This window comes from Ixodes scapularis, unplaced genomic scaffold (genome assembly GCF_016920785.2).
Source record: "Ixodes scapularis isolate PalLabHiFi unplaced genomic scaffold, ASM1692078v2 PGA_scaffold7__128_contigs__length_106722199, whole genome shotgun sequence".
Classification (NCBI taxonomy): domain Eukaryota; kingdom Metazoa; phylum Arthropoda; class Arachnida; order Ixodida; family Ixodidae; genus Ixodes; species Ixodes scapularis.
The window spans coordinates 96,948,026-96,963,217 of record NW_024609882.1 but is presented as its reverse complement, the minus strand read 5'-3'; positions in this window follow the sequence as shown (position 1 = coordinate 96,963,217).

The window sequence follows — 15,192 nt, the reverse complement described above, 5'->3', positions numbered from 1 at the left end:
GTGGTCTCGTACCTGCTCTGGCCTCGACTTTTGCCTGTCGCAAATAGCAGGTTGCCGGGGATCGCTGTTCTCCTTTTTGGATCGTCAAAACAGTTCACTGCACGTACTTCTTGAGGATTGCAACGTCGTCCCGAGCTAAAACTCGCACTCACGAGAATGCCCCTCGAGTGGTCTCGTACCTGCTCTGGCCTCGACTTTTGCCTGTCGCAAATAGCAGGTTGCCGGTGATCGCTGTTCACCTTTTTGGATCGTCAAAACAGTTCACTGCACGTACTTCTTGAGGATTGCAACGTCGTCCCGAGCTAAAACTCGCACTCACGAGAATGCCGCTCGAGTGGTCTCGTACCTGCTCTGGCCTCGACTTTTGCCTGTCGCAAATAGCAGGTTGCCGGGGATCGCTGTTCACCTTTTTGGATCGTCAAAACAGTTCACTGCACGTACTTCTTGAGGATTGCAACGTCGTCCCGAGCTAAAACTCGCACTCACGAGAATGCCGCTCGAGTGGTCTCGTACCTGCTCTGGCCTCGACTTTTGCCTGTCGCAAATAGCAGGTTGCCGGGGATCGCTGTTCACCTTTTTGGATCGTCAAAACAGTTCACTGCACGTACTTCTTGAGGATTGCAACGTCGTCCCGAGCTAAAACTCGCACTCACGAGAATGCCGCTCGAGTGGTCTCGTACCTGCTCTGGCCTCGACTTTTGCCTGTCGCAAATAGCAGGTTGCCGGGGATCGCTGTTCACCTTTTTGGATCGTCAAAACAGTTCACTGCACGTACTTCTTGAGGATTGCAACGTCGTCCCGAGCTAAAACTCGCACTCACGAGAATGCCGCTCGAGTGGTCTCGTACCTGCTCTGGCCTCGACTTTTGCCTGTCGCAAATAGCAGGTTGCCGGGGATCGCTGTTCACCTTTTTGGATCGTCAAAACAGTTCACTGCACGTACTTCTTGAGGATTGCAACGTCGTCCCGAGCTAAAACTCGCACTCACGAGAATGCCGCTCGAGTGGTCTCGTACCTGCTCTGGCCTCGACGTTTGCCTGTCGCAAATAGCAGGTTGCCGGGGATCGCTGTTCACCTTTTTGGATCGTCAAAACAGTTCACTGCACGTACTTCTTGAGGATTGCAACGTCGTCCCGAGCTAAAACTCGCACTCACGAGAATGCCGCTCGAGTGGTCTCGTACCTGCTCTGGCCTCGACTTTTGCCTGTCGCAAATACCAGGTTGCCGGAGATCGCTGTTCACCTTTTTGGATCGTCAAAACAGTTCACTGCACGTACTTCTTGAGGATTGCAACGTCGTCCCGAGCTAAAACTCGCACTCACGAGAATGCCGCTCGAGTGGTCTCGTACCTGCTCTGGCCTCGACTTTTGCCTGTCGCAAATAGCAGGTTGCCGGGGATCGCTGTTCACCTTTTTGGATCGTCAAAACAGTTCACTGCACGTACTTCTTGAGGATTGCAACGTCGTCCCGAGCTAAAACTCGCACTCACGAGAATGCCGCTCGAGTGGTCTCGTACCTGCTCTGGCCTCGACGTTTGCCTGTCGCAAATAGCAGGTTGCCGGGGATCGCTGTTCACCTTTTTGGATCGTCAAAACAGTTCACTGCACGTACTTCTTGAGGATTGCAACGTCGTCCCGAGCTAAAACTCGCACTCACGAGAATGCCGCTCGAGTGGTCTCGTACCTGCTCTGGCCTCGACTTTTGCCTGTCGCAAATAGCAGGTTGCCGGGGATCGCTGTTCACCTTTTTGGATCGTCAAAACAGTTCACTGCACGTACTTCTTGAGGATTGCAACGTCGTCCCGAGCTAAAACTCGCACTCACGAGAATGCCGCTCGAGTGGTCTCGTACCTGCTCTGGCCTCGACTTTTGCCTGTCGCAAATAGCAGGTTGCCGGGGATCGCTGTTCACCTTTTTGGATCGTCAAAACAGTTCACTGCACGTACTTCTTGAGGATTGCAACGTCGTCCCGAGCTAAAACTCGCACTCACGAGAATGCCGCTCGAGTGGTCTCGTACCTGCTCTGGCCTCGACTTTTGCCTGTCGCAAATAGCAGGTTGCCGGGGATCGCTGTTCACCTTTTTGGATCGTCAAAACAGTTCACTGCACGTACTTCTTGAGGATTGCAACGTCGTCCCGAGCTAAAACTCGCACTCACGAGAATGCCCCTCGAGTGGTCTCGTACCTGCTCTGGCCTCGACTTTTGCCTGTCGCAAATAGCAGGTTGCCGGGGATCGCTGTTCACCTTTTTGGATCGTCAAAACAGTTCACTGCACGTACTTCTTGAGGATTGCAACGTCGTCCCGAGCTAAAACTCGCACTCACGAGAATGCCGCTCGAGTGGTCTCGTACCTGCTCTGGCCTCGACTTTTGCCTGTCGCAAATAGCAGGTTGCCGGGGATCGCTGTTCTCCTTTTTGGATCGTCAAAACAGTTCACTGCACGTACTTCTTGAGGATTGCAACGTCGTCCCGAGCTAAAACTCGCACTCACGAGAATGCCCCTCGAGTGGTCTCGTACCTGCTCTGGCCTCGACTTTTGCCTGTCGCAAATAGCAGGTTGCCGGTGATCGCTGTTCACCTTTTTGGATCGTCAAAACAGTTCACTGCACGTACTTCTTGAGGATTGCAACGTCGTCCCGAGCTAAAACTCGCACTCACGAGAATGCCGCTCGAGTGGTCTCGTACCTGCTCTGGCCTCGACTTTTGCCTGTCGCAAATAGCAGGTTGCCGGGGATCGCTGTTCACCTTTTTGGATCGTCAAAACAGTTCACTGCACGTACTTCTTGAGGATTGCAACGTCGTCCCGAGCTAAAACTCGCACTCACGAGAATGCCGCTCGAGTGGTCTCGTACCTGCTCTGGCCTCGACTTTTGCCTGTCGCAAATAGCAGGTTGCCGGGGATCGCTGTTCACCTTTTTGGATCGTCAAAACAGTTCACTGCACGTACTTCTTGAGGATTGCAACGTCGTCCCGAGCTAAAACTCGCACTCACGAGAATGCCGCTCGAGTGGTCTCGTACCTGCTCTGGCCTCGACTTTTGCCTGTCGCAAATAGCAGGTTGCCGGGGATCGCTGTTCACCTTTTTGGATCGTCAAAACAGTTCACTGCACGTACTTCTTGAGGATTGCAACGTCGTCCCGAGCTAAAACTCGCACTCACGAGAATGCCGCTCGAGTGGTCTCGTACCTGCTCTGGCCTCGACTTTTGCCTGTCGCAAATAGCAGGTTGCCGGTGATCGCTGTTCACCTTTTTGGATCGTCAAAACAGTTCACTGCACGTACTTCTTGAGGATTGCAACGTCGTCCCGAGCTAAAACTCGCACTCACGAGAATGCCGCTCGAGTGGTCTCGTACCTGCTCTGGCCTCGACTTTTGCCTGTCGCAAATAGCAGGTTGCCGGGGATCGCTGTTCACCTTTTTGGATCGTCAAAACAGTTCACTGCACGTACTTCTTGAGGATTGCAACGTCGTCCCGAGCTAAAACTCGCACTCACGAGAATGCCGCTCGAGTGGTCTCGTACCTGCTCTGGCCTCGACTTTTGCCTGTCGCAAATAGCAGGTTGCCGGGGATCGCTGTTCACCTTTTTGGATCGTCAAAACAGTTCACTGCACGCACTTCTTGAGGATTGCAACGTCGTCCCGAGCTAAAACTCGCACTCACGAGAATGCCGCTCGAGTGGTCTCGTACCTGCTCTGGCCTCGACTTTTGCCTGTCGCAAATAGCAGGTTGCCGGGGATCGCTGTTCACCTTTTTGGATCGTCAAAACAGTTCACTGCACGTACTTCTTGAGGATTGCAACGTCGTCCCGAGCTAAAACTCGCACTCACGAGAATGCCGCTCGAGTGGTCTCGTACCTGCTCTGGCCTCGACTTTTGCCTGTCGCAAATAGCAGGTTGCCGGGGATCGCTGTTCACCTTTTTGGATCGTCAAAACAGTTCACTGCACGTACTTCTTGAGGATTGCAACGTCGTCCCGAGCTAAAACTCGCACTCACGAGAATGCCGCTCGAGTGGTCTCGTAGCTGCTCTGGCCTCGACTTTTGCCTGTCGCAAATAGCAGGTTGCCGGGGATCGCTGTTCACCTTTTTGGATCGTCAAAACAGTTCACTGCACGTACTTCTTGAGGATTGCAACGTCGTCCCGAGCTAAAACTCGCACTCACGAGAATGCCGCTCGAGTGGTCTCGTACCTGCTCTGGCCTCGACTTTTGCCTGTCGCAAATAGCAGGTTGCCGGGGATCGCTGTTCACCTTTTTGGATCGTCAAAACAGTTCACTGCACGTACTTCTTGAGGATTGCAACGTCGTCCCGAGCTAAAACTCGCACTCACGAGAATGCCGCTCGAGTGGTCTCGTACCTGCTCTGGCCTCGACTTTTGCCTGTCGCAAATAGCAGGTTGCCGGGGATCGCTGTTCACCTTTTTGGATCGTCAAAACAGTTCACTGCACGTACTTCTTGAGGATTGCAACGTCGTCCCGAGCTAAAACTCGCACTCACGAGAATGCCCCTCGAGTGGTCTCGTACCTGCTCTGGCCTCGACTTTTGCCTGTCGCAAATAGCAGGTTGCCGGGGATCGCTGTTCACCTTTTTGGATCGTCAAAACAGTTCACTGCACGTACTTCTTGAGGATTGCAACGTCGTCCCGAGCTAAAACTCGCACTCACGAGAATGCCGCTCGAGTGGTCTCGTACCTGCTCTGGCCTCGACTTTTGCCTGTCGCAAATAGCAGGTTGCCGGGGATCGCTGTTCACCTTTTTGGATAGTCAAAACAGTTCACTGCACGTACTTCTTGAGGATTGCAACGTCGTCCCGAGCTAAAACTCGCACTCACGAGAATGCCGCTCGAGTGGTCTCGTACCTGCTCTGGCCTCGACTTTTGCCTGTCGCAAATAGCAGGTTGCCGGGGATCGCTGTTCACCTTTTTGGATCGTCAAAACAGTTCACTGCACGTACTTCTTGAGGATTGCAACGTCGTCCCGAGCTAAAACTCGCACTCACGAGAATGCCCCTCGAGTGGTCTCGTACCTGCTCTGGCCTCGACTTTTGCCTGTCGCAAATAGCAGGTTGCCGGGGATCGCTGTTCACCTTTTTGGATCGTCAAAACAGTTCACTGCACGTACTTCTTGAGGATTGCAACGTCGTCCCGAGCTAAAACTCGCACTCACGAGAATGCCGCTCGAGTGGTCTCGTACCTGCTCTGGCCTCGACTTTTGCCTGTCGCAAATAGCAGGTTGCCGGGGATCGCTGTTCACCTTTTTGGATCGTCAAAACAGTTCACTGCACGTACTTCTTGAGGATTGCAACGTCGTCCCGAGCTAAAACTCGCACTCACGAGAATGCCGCTCGAGTGGTCTCGTACCTGCTCTGGCCTCGACTTTTGCCTGTCGCAAATAGCAGGTTGCCGGGGATCGCTGTTCACCTTTTTGGATCGTCAAAACAGTTCACTGCACGTACTTCTTGAGGATTGCAACGTCGTCCCGAGCTAAAACTCGCACTCACGAGAATGCCGCTCGAGTGGTCTCGTACCTGCTCTGGCCTCGACTTTTGCCTGTCGCAAATAGCAGGTTGCCGGTGATCGCTGTTCACCTTTTTGGATCGTCAAAACAGTTCGCTGCACGCACTTCTTGCAGAAGTGCAACGTCGTTTCGACCTAAAACACGCACTCGCAAGAAAGTCGCTGCATTGGCGGCCGCCATTACAAACACGGTCCCCTGCTCGTCCCTCCTTGACTATAGCGGTTCCCCTTGCGTCGGCTCCCAGTGATGTTCGGTGTCCGGCAAACGAGAGTGGCTTCCGGTAGGATTCCAGCGGCGGGTAATCGAAAGTGGTTCTGGTAAGCTTCCAGCGAAAGTGGCTACGCTGGTTTCTGATGAAAATGAGTGGAAATTAACCCGTTCCCGCCGAATGTCGGTTCCCCGAGAAATGCTCTGTACTACCAGATCCTCGCGCTCCAATTCTGCGACCGGGCACTCTATGGCTCCGTCGTCGAACTGCCAGGCTTTGTAAGTATAGAGGCGGCTATGCTAAAACAGATGGCATCTTGCACGCGCGTTCGTTAACGCTTTATTGTAGCGTGAGCTACACTGACTGAGGTTGAGCAGTTTCGCGTGGCTCGGATAATGAGCCATGCTCCGTGCTGCGCAAGCGCGAGGTGCAGTGACGTCACACAGCCCACAGTTGGCGCGCCGGAGACGCCGGCGCCGCGCGCGCCTCGCCGGTCTGCACATTCCAGAGGAGTGACGTCATAGCCGCGGCAGACGCACTGGCGCCGCCGCGTGCCCAGCTGTCCGCCTCCATTGAGCAGTAGCCAAGTCTGACGCTGCACCGGAGCCGCTTGATAGCGCCTCTCATTTTGTGCGCATAAGCTCACGCTACGTATCTCCTGGCATAGCCGAGCTAGCCACCGCAATTTTTTTGGTTATTTACTTTGAATCTTTTATAAGGAAGGGGAAGGCGTGCGCGTGCGGTGCCGGAGTCTGCAGCATTAGACAGTTTTAGTATAGCGTTGCTGGCTCTTACGTACGCAATACGCAATAGTATAGCGTACGCTAAAAATGACCTGCTCGGACCGAATTTAGTTGTGCGTTACGTTTTCGAGTGAACACCGCGCATGATATTGGTTAAATTTGCTAGAGCCGTAGAATTCCGCGTGCTTATAGCGCAACCATGCTCCTGGAAAGAAATATTGAAAATGAAAACGTGTCCAATGATTTTATTTCAAATTAAACCAAGCCACAACTGCCTCGCCAAGCGTGCTTTTCTGCGGGGTACAGAGGCTACGAGTACGAGTGCGTAGCCAAATTCGATCACGGAGCCTCCGTCAGTCGTGCCGTGGAAACAGCACCTTTTATCAATGGTATCCCGGAATGAAATTCATGAACTACTGATGTCCAGTGCATAGCGAGAACTTCGACGATTTCTTTTAGAGTCGTTCGTCCGTCGGCGATGAACTGTGCGAATAGGCTCAGCGTTGAGCAGATCGCAGCGTTGACGCACATTCCGAGCGGCGAACCTTTTCACTGTGCACTCCCTCAGCTGCAGGGTGATCTGATTCGACCGCGGTAGGTCCCAGAAAGAATTGCCGAGCTGAACACCACGCAATTTCACGTAACACAGAACTTCGAAAACACCACGTCGCCCTTGCTGCGCCAGTCGAGGTAGCCGTCATCTTGAAACTGGCGCTCTCGTTGGATCCGAGATCTCTCGAAAGCGTCCCGCAAAGCCCGCTAGCCCGCCACGCAAAATCCCTAGCGTTGCGTGCGTACGCAATACGCTAGCCCTTCTATTGCGTTCTGCGCATGCGCCAGGCAGGTAGCCAGGAGAGCGGCCCATAAGGCCCGACCCCCCCCCCCCCCCCCCCCCCCGCCCCCCCGAAATCTTCGATTTTGCTGGGATCTCCACTCCCCCCTCCCCCTCATACAGCATTCGGTCATGGGCGCCCTCCCCCCGCCCCTTGAAACAAAATCGTGGCTACGTGCCTGGCTTGCGCACCCACGACCCGCAATTTCCTTGCGTACGCAAAGCTATAGCGTACGGCCCACTAAAACTGTCTAATAACTGTACAAAATTCTTGGTCTACGCTTGGTCTGACCCCGGACACAATCTAACAGAACCTACCCGTACGAAAATGTCAGATCGGAGCGGTTTCACTTAGAATCTGTGCGCTTCTATACTTGCGGACAGTTCAGATACGCGCGAATCCGATCTGGTACCGCGCGCTTCTGAGTGGGCCCGTTCACACTCTTGCAACCGAGTACGACCAAGAGAGACGGGACTTGTTGAAACTAGGGAGCCTTCATGTGCGCTTTGCTAGGGTGATGCCAAATTTTGTAATACCACTCGACGACAAACCAGCAGCCATTTCGGTCCTCGGCGATAATCCGTGATAATCCGATAACCCCCCCCCCCCCCCCCCCCGGAAACAAGCACCTTATCTCACAAGTTCGGAGCAGCGTTATGCAACCTATGGAGGGAGGATTAGCATTTCCCCCCTCGGATGGGAGGATCGATGGACACAAAGGCCACTTTCTGGCGCACGGGGAAACAATGAGAGGAACAAAATGGCGGTGGACGAGGGTGTGGGAAAGGGAAACCCACAGTTGGCATCACCCTATGCGAAGCGCACATGAAGGCACCCTAGGCAAAACGGCTCACTTCAGTGAGCGGCTCGGAACGGCTCAGCTCACTGAAATGAACCGGCACATTTGAACGGCTCACCGGCTCTCTTCGGTGACTGGGTCGCTCACGAGCGAGTCGGATCTTTTTGAGCCGCTCCTTTAAAGAACGAGTGAGCCGTGGTTCTTTCGGAGAGAGAAAGTCCGCTCTCTCTCGTTCACCGAGCCGTGCCCGTAGATGTCCCAAACCGTACTGTCGGAGCCGGGTGGCCGGGTCCACGGATGGCGCCATTCGTTGACCGCTGCCGTTCGAACGATGTCTCACGATTCTCGCCGATTGTGCATCGTGTGCTGGTGCGGCGCTCGAAGGTATCAGTGAACTACTTATAACACTGTTATTCTACTTATGCATGTATCCTTTTTTCAAAGCCATATAACTAGACTACATGGCACAGGCTACACTGCAACCTGTGCTATGCAGTCTAGTTATTTGGTATTAAAAAATATTCATTAGTAAATAGCCGTGTTTTAGGTACCTCCAGTGTGTATGGAGAATAAATTTATCAATTTCTTATTTTAAAGGCGCGATTTTTGAATTGTAATGACCCTTTATTTTGTGATCTTGGGGATAGAATGCTTATGTTACTCTAAAAGACAGAATGCAATGTATTGCATTCTGTCCTTTAGAAAAAAAAAAAAAGAAAAAAAAACTTAATCGTCACTACTTCAGGTTTTCTGTTTTTGTGGTGCTTCAAAATTCACTTTAGTGAAAATGAGAACAAAAATCGTGAATTTTCTTTCAACTTTATTCAGTTATATACATGTGCATCCATACAAAATTAATGTCGAAATAATTTGAAGTACACAACAAAGTACTTAAGATCCATGAAACTTATGTTTCGTGGATCCGTCGACGCTAGCGCCAAAGCCCATTCAGTTACGGCCCTAGCAGGAAGGTGCCACTTTTGTCTACAAAATTTCTGTTTTCGTCGCCATGGCAGCAGCAACGGAATGGAGTTGCTTTCCCGCACTACTAATGGATGGCGTGCAAATCGCAGCCGGGAAAAGGCCCGGCCAATGCCCAGCCCTGACCCGGCTCTGACTCGGGACTCAGCACGGCTGACTGAACGAGAGAGAACGGGCTCCCAAAAGAACCGCCACTTTTACTGAGCCACGGCCAGTGGCGTAAGCAAGGGGGTCGAAACCTCTCCTCCCCCCCGAAATGCCAAGCCTACTCCCCGTGGGCCCGCTTGCTCCCCTGCTCAGGCAGTCGGTTTTGCACGGGGCATCGAGCAAAAGGGAAGTGCGGACTACACTTATATGCTGCCGGGAAAAGTGTTTGTGGGGTAGAGAATGCTCACATAAATAAAATAGGCAATATTTCTTCATTCATGTTTATTTTATGGGATGCGGAACTGATCTCAGATATATAGAGAACAGATATTTCAAAACAGTTGTGGAGTGAAGAATGGCAATTTCAAGGCAAAGTATAACGAGCTATCCTCACGGAAATACACAGTTCAATCAAACCATAGCGAACATAATAAAACCAACACATGGTTATAATATAAAACAATGTCAGTGATGTGTTAAATGATTTGTAAAAACAACTGCACTGTAAGCAACGGGTGGTGCTGCGCTCACGCACACCTTGAGTACTGATCGGAATTACGTGCTTTCGACTAGAAATTACCACGACTACAAAAGTAAGTGTGACAAGTTATTTCAGAACGCAATGTGCAGGCTCTCTTGATAATGATAGCCGATGCAAACACATGTCTGCAAAAGCTTAGTTCATGGACTGTCTCAAATTCTTTAAAAATAAATGAAACCAAAACAAAAGCCGTTATCTTTAAATTGAAAGGTAGAGTGTGCAATCCTAATGTAAAGTTAATGTTGAATTCTTCGGAAATTGAATTTGCAAGCACTGTTAAAACTTTAGGCATAATTTTTCATCAACATATGTTATGGGACTCCTATATTCAAAATCTTACACTTAAGCTTTCAAATATCCTAGGAATTCTATATAAGCATCGCCATACATTACCATCTAGTATTAAACTCTTAATTTATAATGCATTGTTCAATTCTCGTATATCCTACTGTAACCTGGTGTGGGCAACCACGACCAGTACAAACCTTAATAAACTTTTTTTATTGCAGAAGAGAGCAATTCGAGTCGTAGCCAATGCGTCGTATTACGCACACACCGATCCAGTTTTCTGTAAGCATAAAGTAATAAAAATACAAGAATATTACAAATATAAGCTTGCGACAGTATACGCGGCATCCCTTAAGTATTTTAACCACCCATTACTGCGGTTTTCTAGACTAAGTGTTAAAAATACGGTATACGGAGTACGTAGCGCCGGGTCCCTGAGAGTACCTCGTCCTAGAACAAATTATGGGCTTCAAATGTTACAGCATACATTGCCAACATTACTGAACTTTTTAAGAGACCACCATGTCTGTCTTGATGCACTAAATAAGAAAACAATACGCACAATATTCACTGCTAACTTTTAAACTTTTTTCTCCTGCATAGAACTGCCTGTTTTGTTTTTTCGCCTTTAAAATGTTTCTGTTAACGTTTCCTGTCTGCCGATCTGCCGATAGGGGGCAGGGGCTTTGTCAAGCTGCACATTTTGCAGCTTTTTTCCCTGTCTCCGTCACCCATATGTACTACCTTGATCACAGTTAGCGGGAACGCCGGAGCGCGTGGCAGCGGGTACTATCAGAGCAGCCTAACGGCCCGGCGCGCAAGTTCCAGCGCATGCGCATCGCGCCTGCTGAGGGAATATGCTCTCATCGCGCGCATCGCGTCATCGGAGCGCTCGCGCGTCGTCTGCTACGGGCGTCGTCTTCTACGCGAAGCATGTCGCATGGAAGCGCAGGGGTTAAAATGCGTGTAGGTGAACTTATCAGCCCACGGGCATGCGACAAGCATGCGAATATTTTGATGCATGATACAGTATCATACCTTTTTTGTTTCTTATATTTTATTAAAAAATATTCGAGGCCCCCTCCCCCGCATGCGGTGTGCTTGATAAATTTAGGCGCCTTTGCATTGCTGTCAGAACGATTGCTGCACCTCGTCATGGCCAGACTTCCAGAGGCGGACAGGTGGTTGATCATCGAGCTCTCCTAGAAAGGGCACTCGCAGCGGGCCTTGGGGCCCTTGTAAAAAGGCCTCTAAAGACGGTTAATAGGATCGCTGAAGCTTTCCGTTATGTAGGCCGGATTCACGACGCACCTCGAGGGACTCCCCCAAGAGCGACGACCGAGGATGAGGACGGTTACATTATTGCCGCTGTCGTCGAGGACCCCTTTATTTCGGCCAAGGAAATCCGAGAGGAGCTGAAATTGGACGTTTCGGACGTGACAATTCGTCGGAGGTTGGCAAGCGCCGGCCTGCATAGTGCCATGGCAGCGCAGAAGCCCCTGCTATCTCCTTCAAACAAGGAAGCGAGGCTCTGCTTTGCGATGGGACATGCGTCGTGGACGGCGGATGACTGGGGCCGGGCCGTCTTTTCAGACGAATGGACGTTCTCCGCCAGGCAAAACGAATTCGTGCGTGTGTGGCGACCCCGCGGCGCACGGTAAGGCCTGCGCTTGGTATGCTAGCTGTTCTATGTAGATCTTAATAATTGTTTTCGTTGCGGAAATATTTCGTCGTTCGTTTACGTTCTCGCTACACACTCGTGATTTACTGCAATTCCGTTTGATAAAAGGCTGGATAAAAGGCTTTGTTCGGAGTGGTCTCTTCCCCGACGAGAACTTCCTTTTTCATCAAGATCTCGCGCCCATCCACACTGCGCGCACCGTGAAGGACCACTTGCGGCAGTGCGGCATAGAGGAGTTGCTATGGGTTCCCAAGGGCGCGGACCTCAACATCATTGAGAACCTTGTGGGGCCGAGTGAAGGCGGCCATGGTGCGGACTCCTATTTATTCCGCCACAGAAGACCAGCTGTGGGACGCAGTCCAAGCAGAATGGGAACGTTTGAAAGGAGACGCGTCTTTCGTGTCAAGTCTTTACGACTCGCTGCCGCCAAGGATGGCGGCTGTAGTCGAGCTAAACGAGGATATGACCCGTTACTGAGCCTGTTTTAGTTGACTTGATTTTTCTTTGACTGCAGGTAGCAGCCATTCAATTTTACTTCAGCAATAAAGTTTGCACTTTTCTTACCCGACACTACTGACACAACGTCGTCGTTACAGCAATTGGCTGCAGCAAACCTTATGGGCAGAAATCTTAGACGTCTGCACCCCACAGTCACCAACACACATCTATCACAGGCCAAAAGGCAATAACAATAAGGAAGACAAGAACCACAAGCTATAAATTCAGTTATCAAAGTCAGGACCACGTTAATTAATGATGCAGACGCGCTGGCCAACAATTAGTTTATGATCACCGCGCCCGAGATAGCTCTAGACTTCACAGGAAGCGGGGTCGGCAACGCTGGCGCAGACTGACGCGAGAAGAAAAAAAGTCACAATGTTTATTTGCTTTAACAAATACTGAAACTAAACCTGGAAAGCAGATGAGCACATTGGAGGAGCTTTCATTTTAGGGTTCACCACCTTTCGGGTATGCCAAAGTTCTTGCTATCACCAGTAGCATGCGCATGGTAGACAACAGCCGTAGCAGACAACACACGTAGCAGACACAACACACGTAGCAGGCGAGGCGCGTAGCAGACGATAGGCGTAGCAGACGACACACGTAGCAGACGACAGGCGTAGCAGACGATACACCTAGCAGACGACGCGCGTAGCAGACGACAGACGAGCGCTCAGATGACGTGATGCGCGCGACGAGAATATAATCTCGCCGAACGCGCGATGCGCATGCGCAGTAGTTGCGCGCCTGTCCGGTAGAGCGCTCTGATAGTGCCCGCTGCCACGCGCTCCGGCGTTCCCGCTAACTGTGATCAAGATAGTACAAATGGGAGTAAATAAATGAATTGAATCTCATATATGCCAACTATGAGGCCGCAACTACGACGGCAGTAGAACAGGAAGCCCAAATGAAGCCTGCAAGGTTTTAAAAATAGCCATGCAGCTTCAATCGTTTTATCTTAACAGCGCCTCCGTAATCTTTGCGTGAGCATCCGTAGCGCTGAGTTCACCTTGCTTCGTCATTGAAGGAGGGGGGAGGGGTGATAATGTCTTTGAACCCCTCCCGAAATAAAATCCTGGCTACGCCACTGACCACGGCTAACTCGCTCTTTAAAACGAGCGGCTCAGAAGATCCGGCTCGCTCCTGAGCGACCCATCTCTAGTTTGTTGCAGTCGGCGGCAGCGCTCCGAGAGTTTAGGTTCTTCGCTCTCGTCGGACTGTCAGCCGGCGCTCGCCCGACGGCGACGTTCGCGTTGCAGGCGCACGGATACTGACGCGCCCATCGTTGCCCTGGGTGGATACCCACTGACCTCGGTTGGATCTTCATATAGTATGAAACTGCCGACCCATTGCACTTTGGCTCGGCATCTGGATGCGCTTGGCGCTGGTGTGCTTGGTGATAATACTTGGACAACTCGGATACCGCTTGCCTGCCGGAACTTCCCGATGCGCCCAACACTGGATACTGCGCTTGTGCGTGCGCTGTGTGTGTTCTGTGTACCGTGTTTGGTGACGACTCCTGGACGGCCGTGTGCGCCTCCGGGATTCCCGCTGCGCTCACCACTGGACCCTACAAAAGTATTTCGCGCGATGCCCTTAGCCGTTACAAGCGAGAGAATGTCGCGATTTCAGACCCAGGCTCTTCCGCCTGGGTGTGAAATCGCGACGATCTCGCTAGTAACGGCTCAGGGCATCGCGCGAAATACTTTTGTAGGGTCCAGTGGTGAGTGCAGCGGGGATTCCGGCGGCGCACAACCTGGGTCTGAATTTGGGGCACCAGCTTGGAACTGTGCGGTTTATTTATTTATTTATTTCAAAATACTATCAGTCCCTACATGGGACTATGATAGGGAGGGCATGAACAAAAAAACTTTATAAACACTGAAGGAAAAATAAAAAGAACACAACAAAAACTTGACAACTGCATTTGTTGCAAACCCGTCCTAAAAATATATTGCAGAAGAATCAATCGGCGCTGGGAAAAAATGTAAAATCAATACAACAATGGAAGAATGACGCTGGCAGGAAATCATGACGCGACAAAAAGAGAAAAGTAATTAAATAAACATGCAATTTCAAGGATTGCTGCCCACGTCATCAAATGCAAGATAAGAACAAAAAGATTCCAGCGATTGAAACGATACTGCTTGTTCTGGGAGAGAGTTCCACTCGCTTATCGTTAGGGGAAAAAAAGAATACTTAAAACAGTCTTTCAAGCAGCAGGGCTGGTGAAGGGCACGACTATGTTTGTTACGTGTAATCCTAGATGCATCGAGAATTAAGTAAGCTGTCTTGTCTACAGTGGCGGATCCAAGGGGGGGGGGGGGGGGCGGGGGGGGCGATCGCCCCCCCCCCCAAACGCCTCGCCAGGCAACCCCCCCCCCGGGGTTCTTCGTCAGCTCGAAGAAGAAACGTGGGCAATCGACGCGAGAAACGAAAGATTAAAACAGCGGTGGGTGGACGCGCCTGCTGGGCGCTTCCAAAGTGGGGTCTATCTCCGTCAAGGTCACGGTACGTCTTCCCGACAGGGACGGCGCCAGGAGTTTCGAAGTGGAGAGACAGTGGGGAGGCGCACCAAATATCAGGGTCCTCGACTGCAGGCACACTTCCAAACAAGGCCAGCACGTCAAGCACGGGGGGAAAATACCTTCAACATATCTAGTCCCCTTTCTCTCTCTCTCTGTCTCCCTCTCTCTCTTTGGGGGTTGTCTGCGAAAAAATTGTGCCCTGAAAGCTCCCAAACACAGACGCCAAGCAGCCTTCCTCAAGGGTAGCGGATTATCCTTCCTCTCTAGCGGCCGCCTTTTCATCACTTCTCGTTTGATAGTTTCTTCGTGGTTCTGGGCTTGTCTTTTGGCATGTCTTTTTTGGCTTGCTTTGAGATGCTGTCGCCCACGGGCTAACTAAAGGTATCTTACTGGTACGGTGTGCTCATTGCCAAGGGAAGTGCGGAGGGG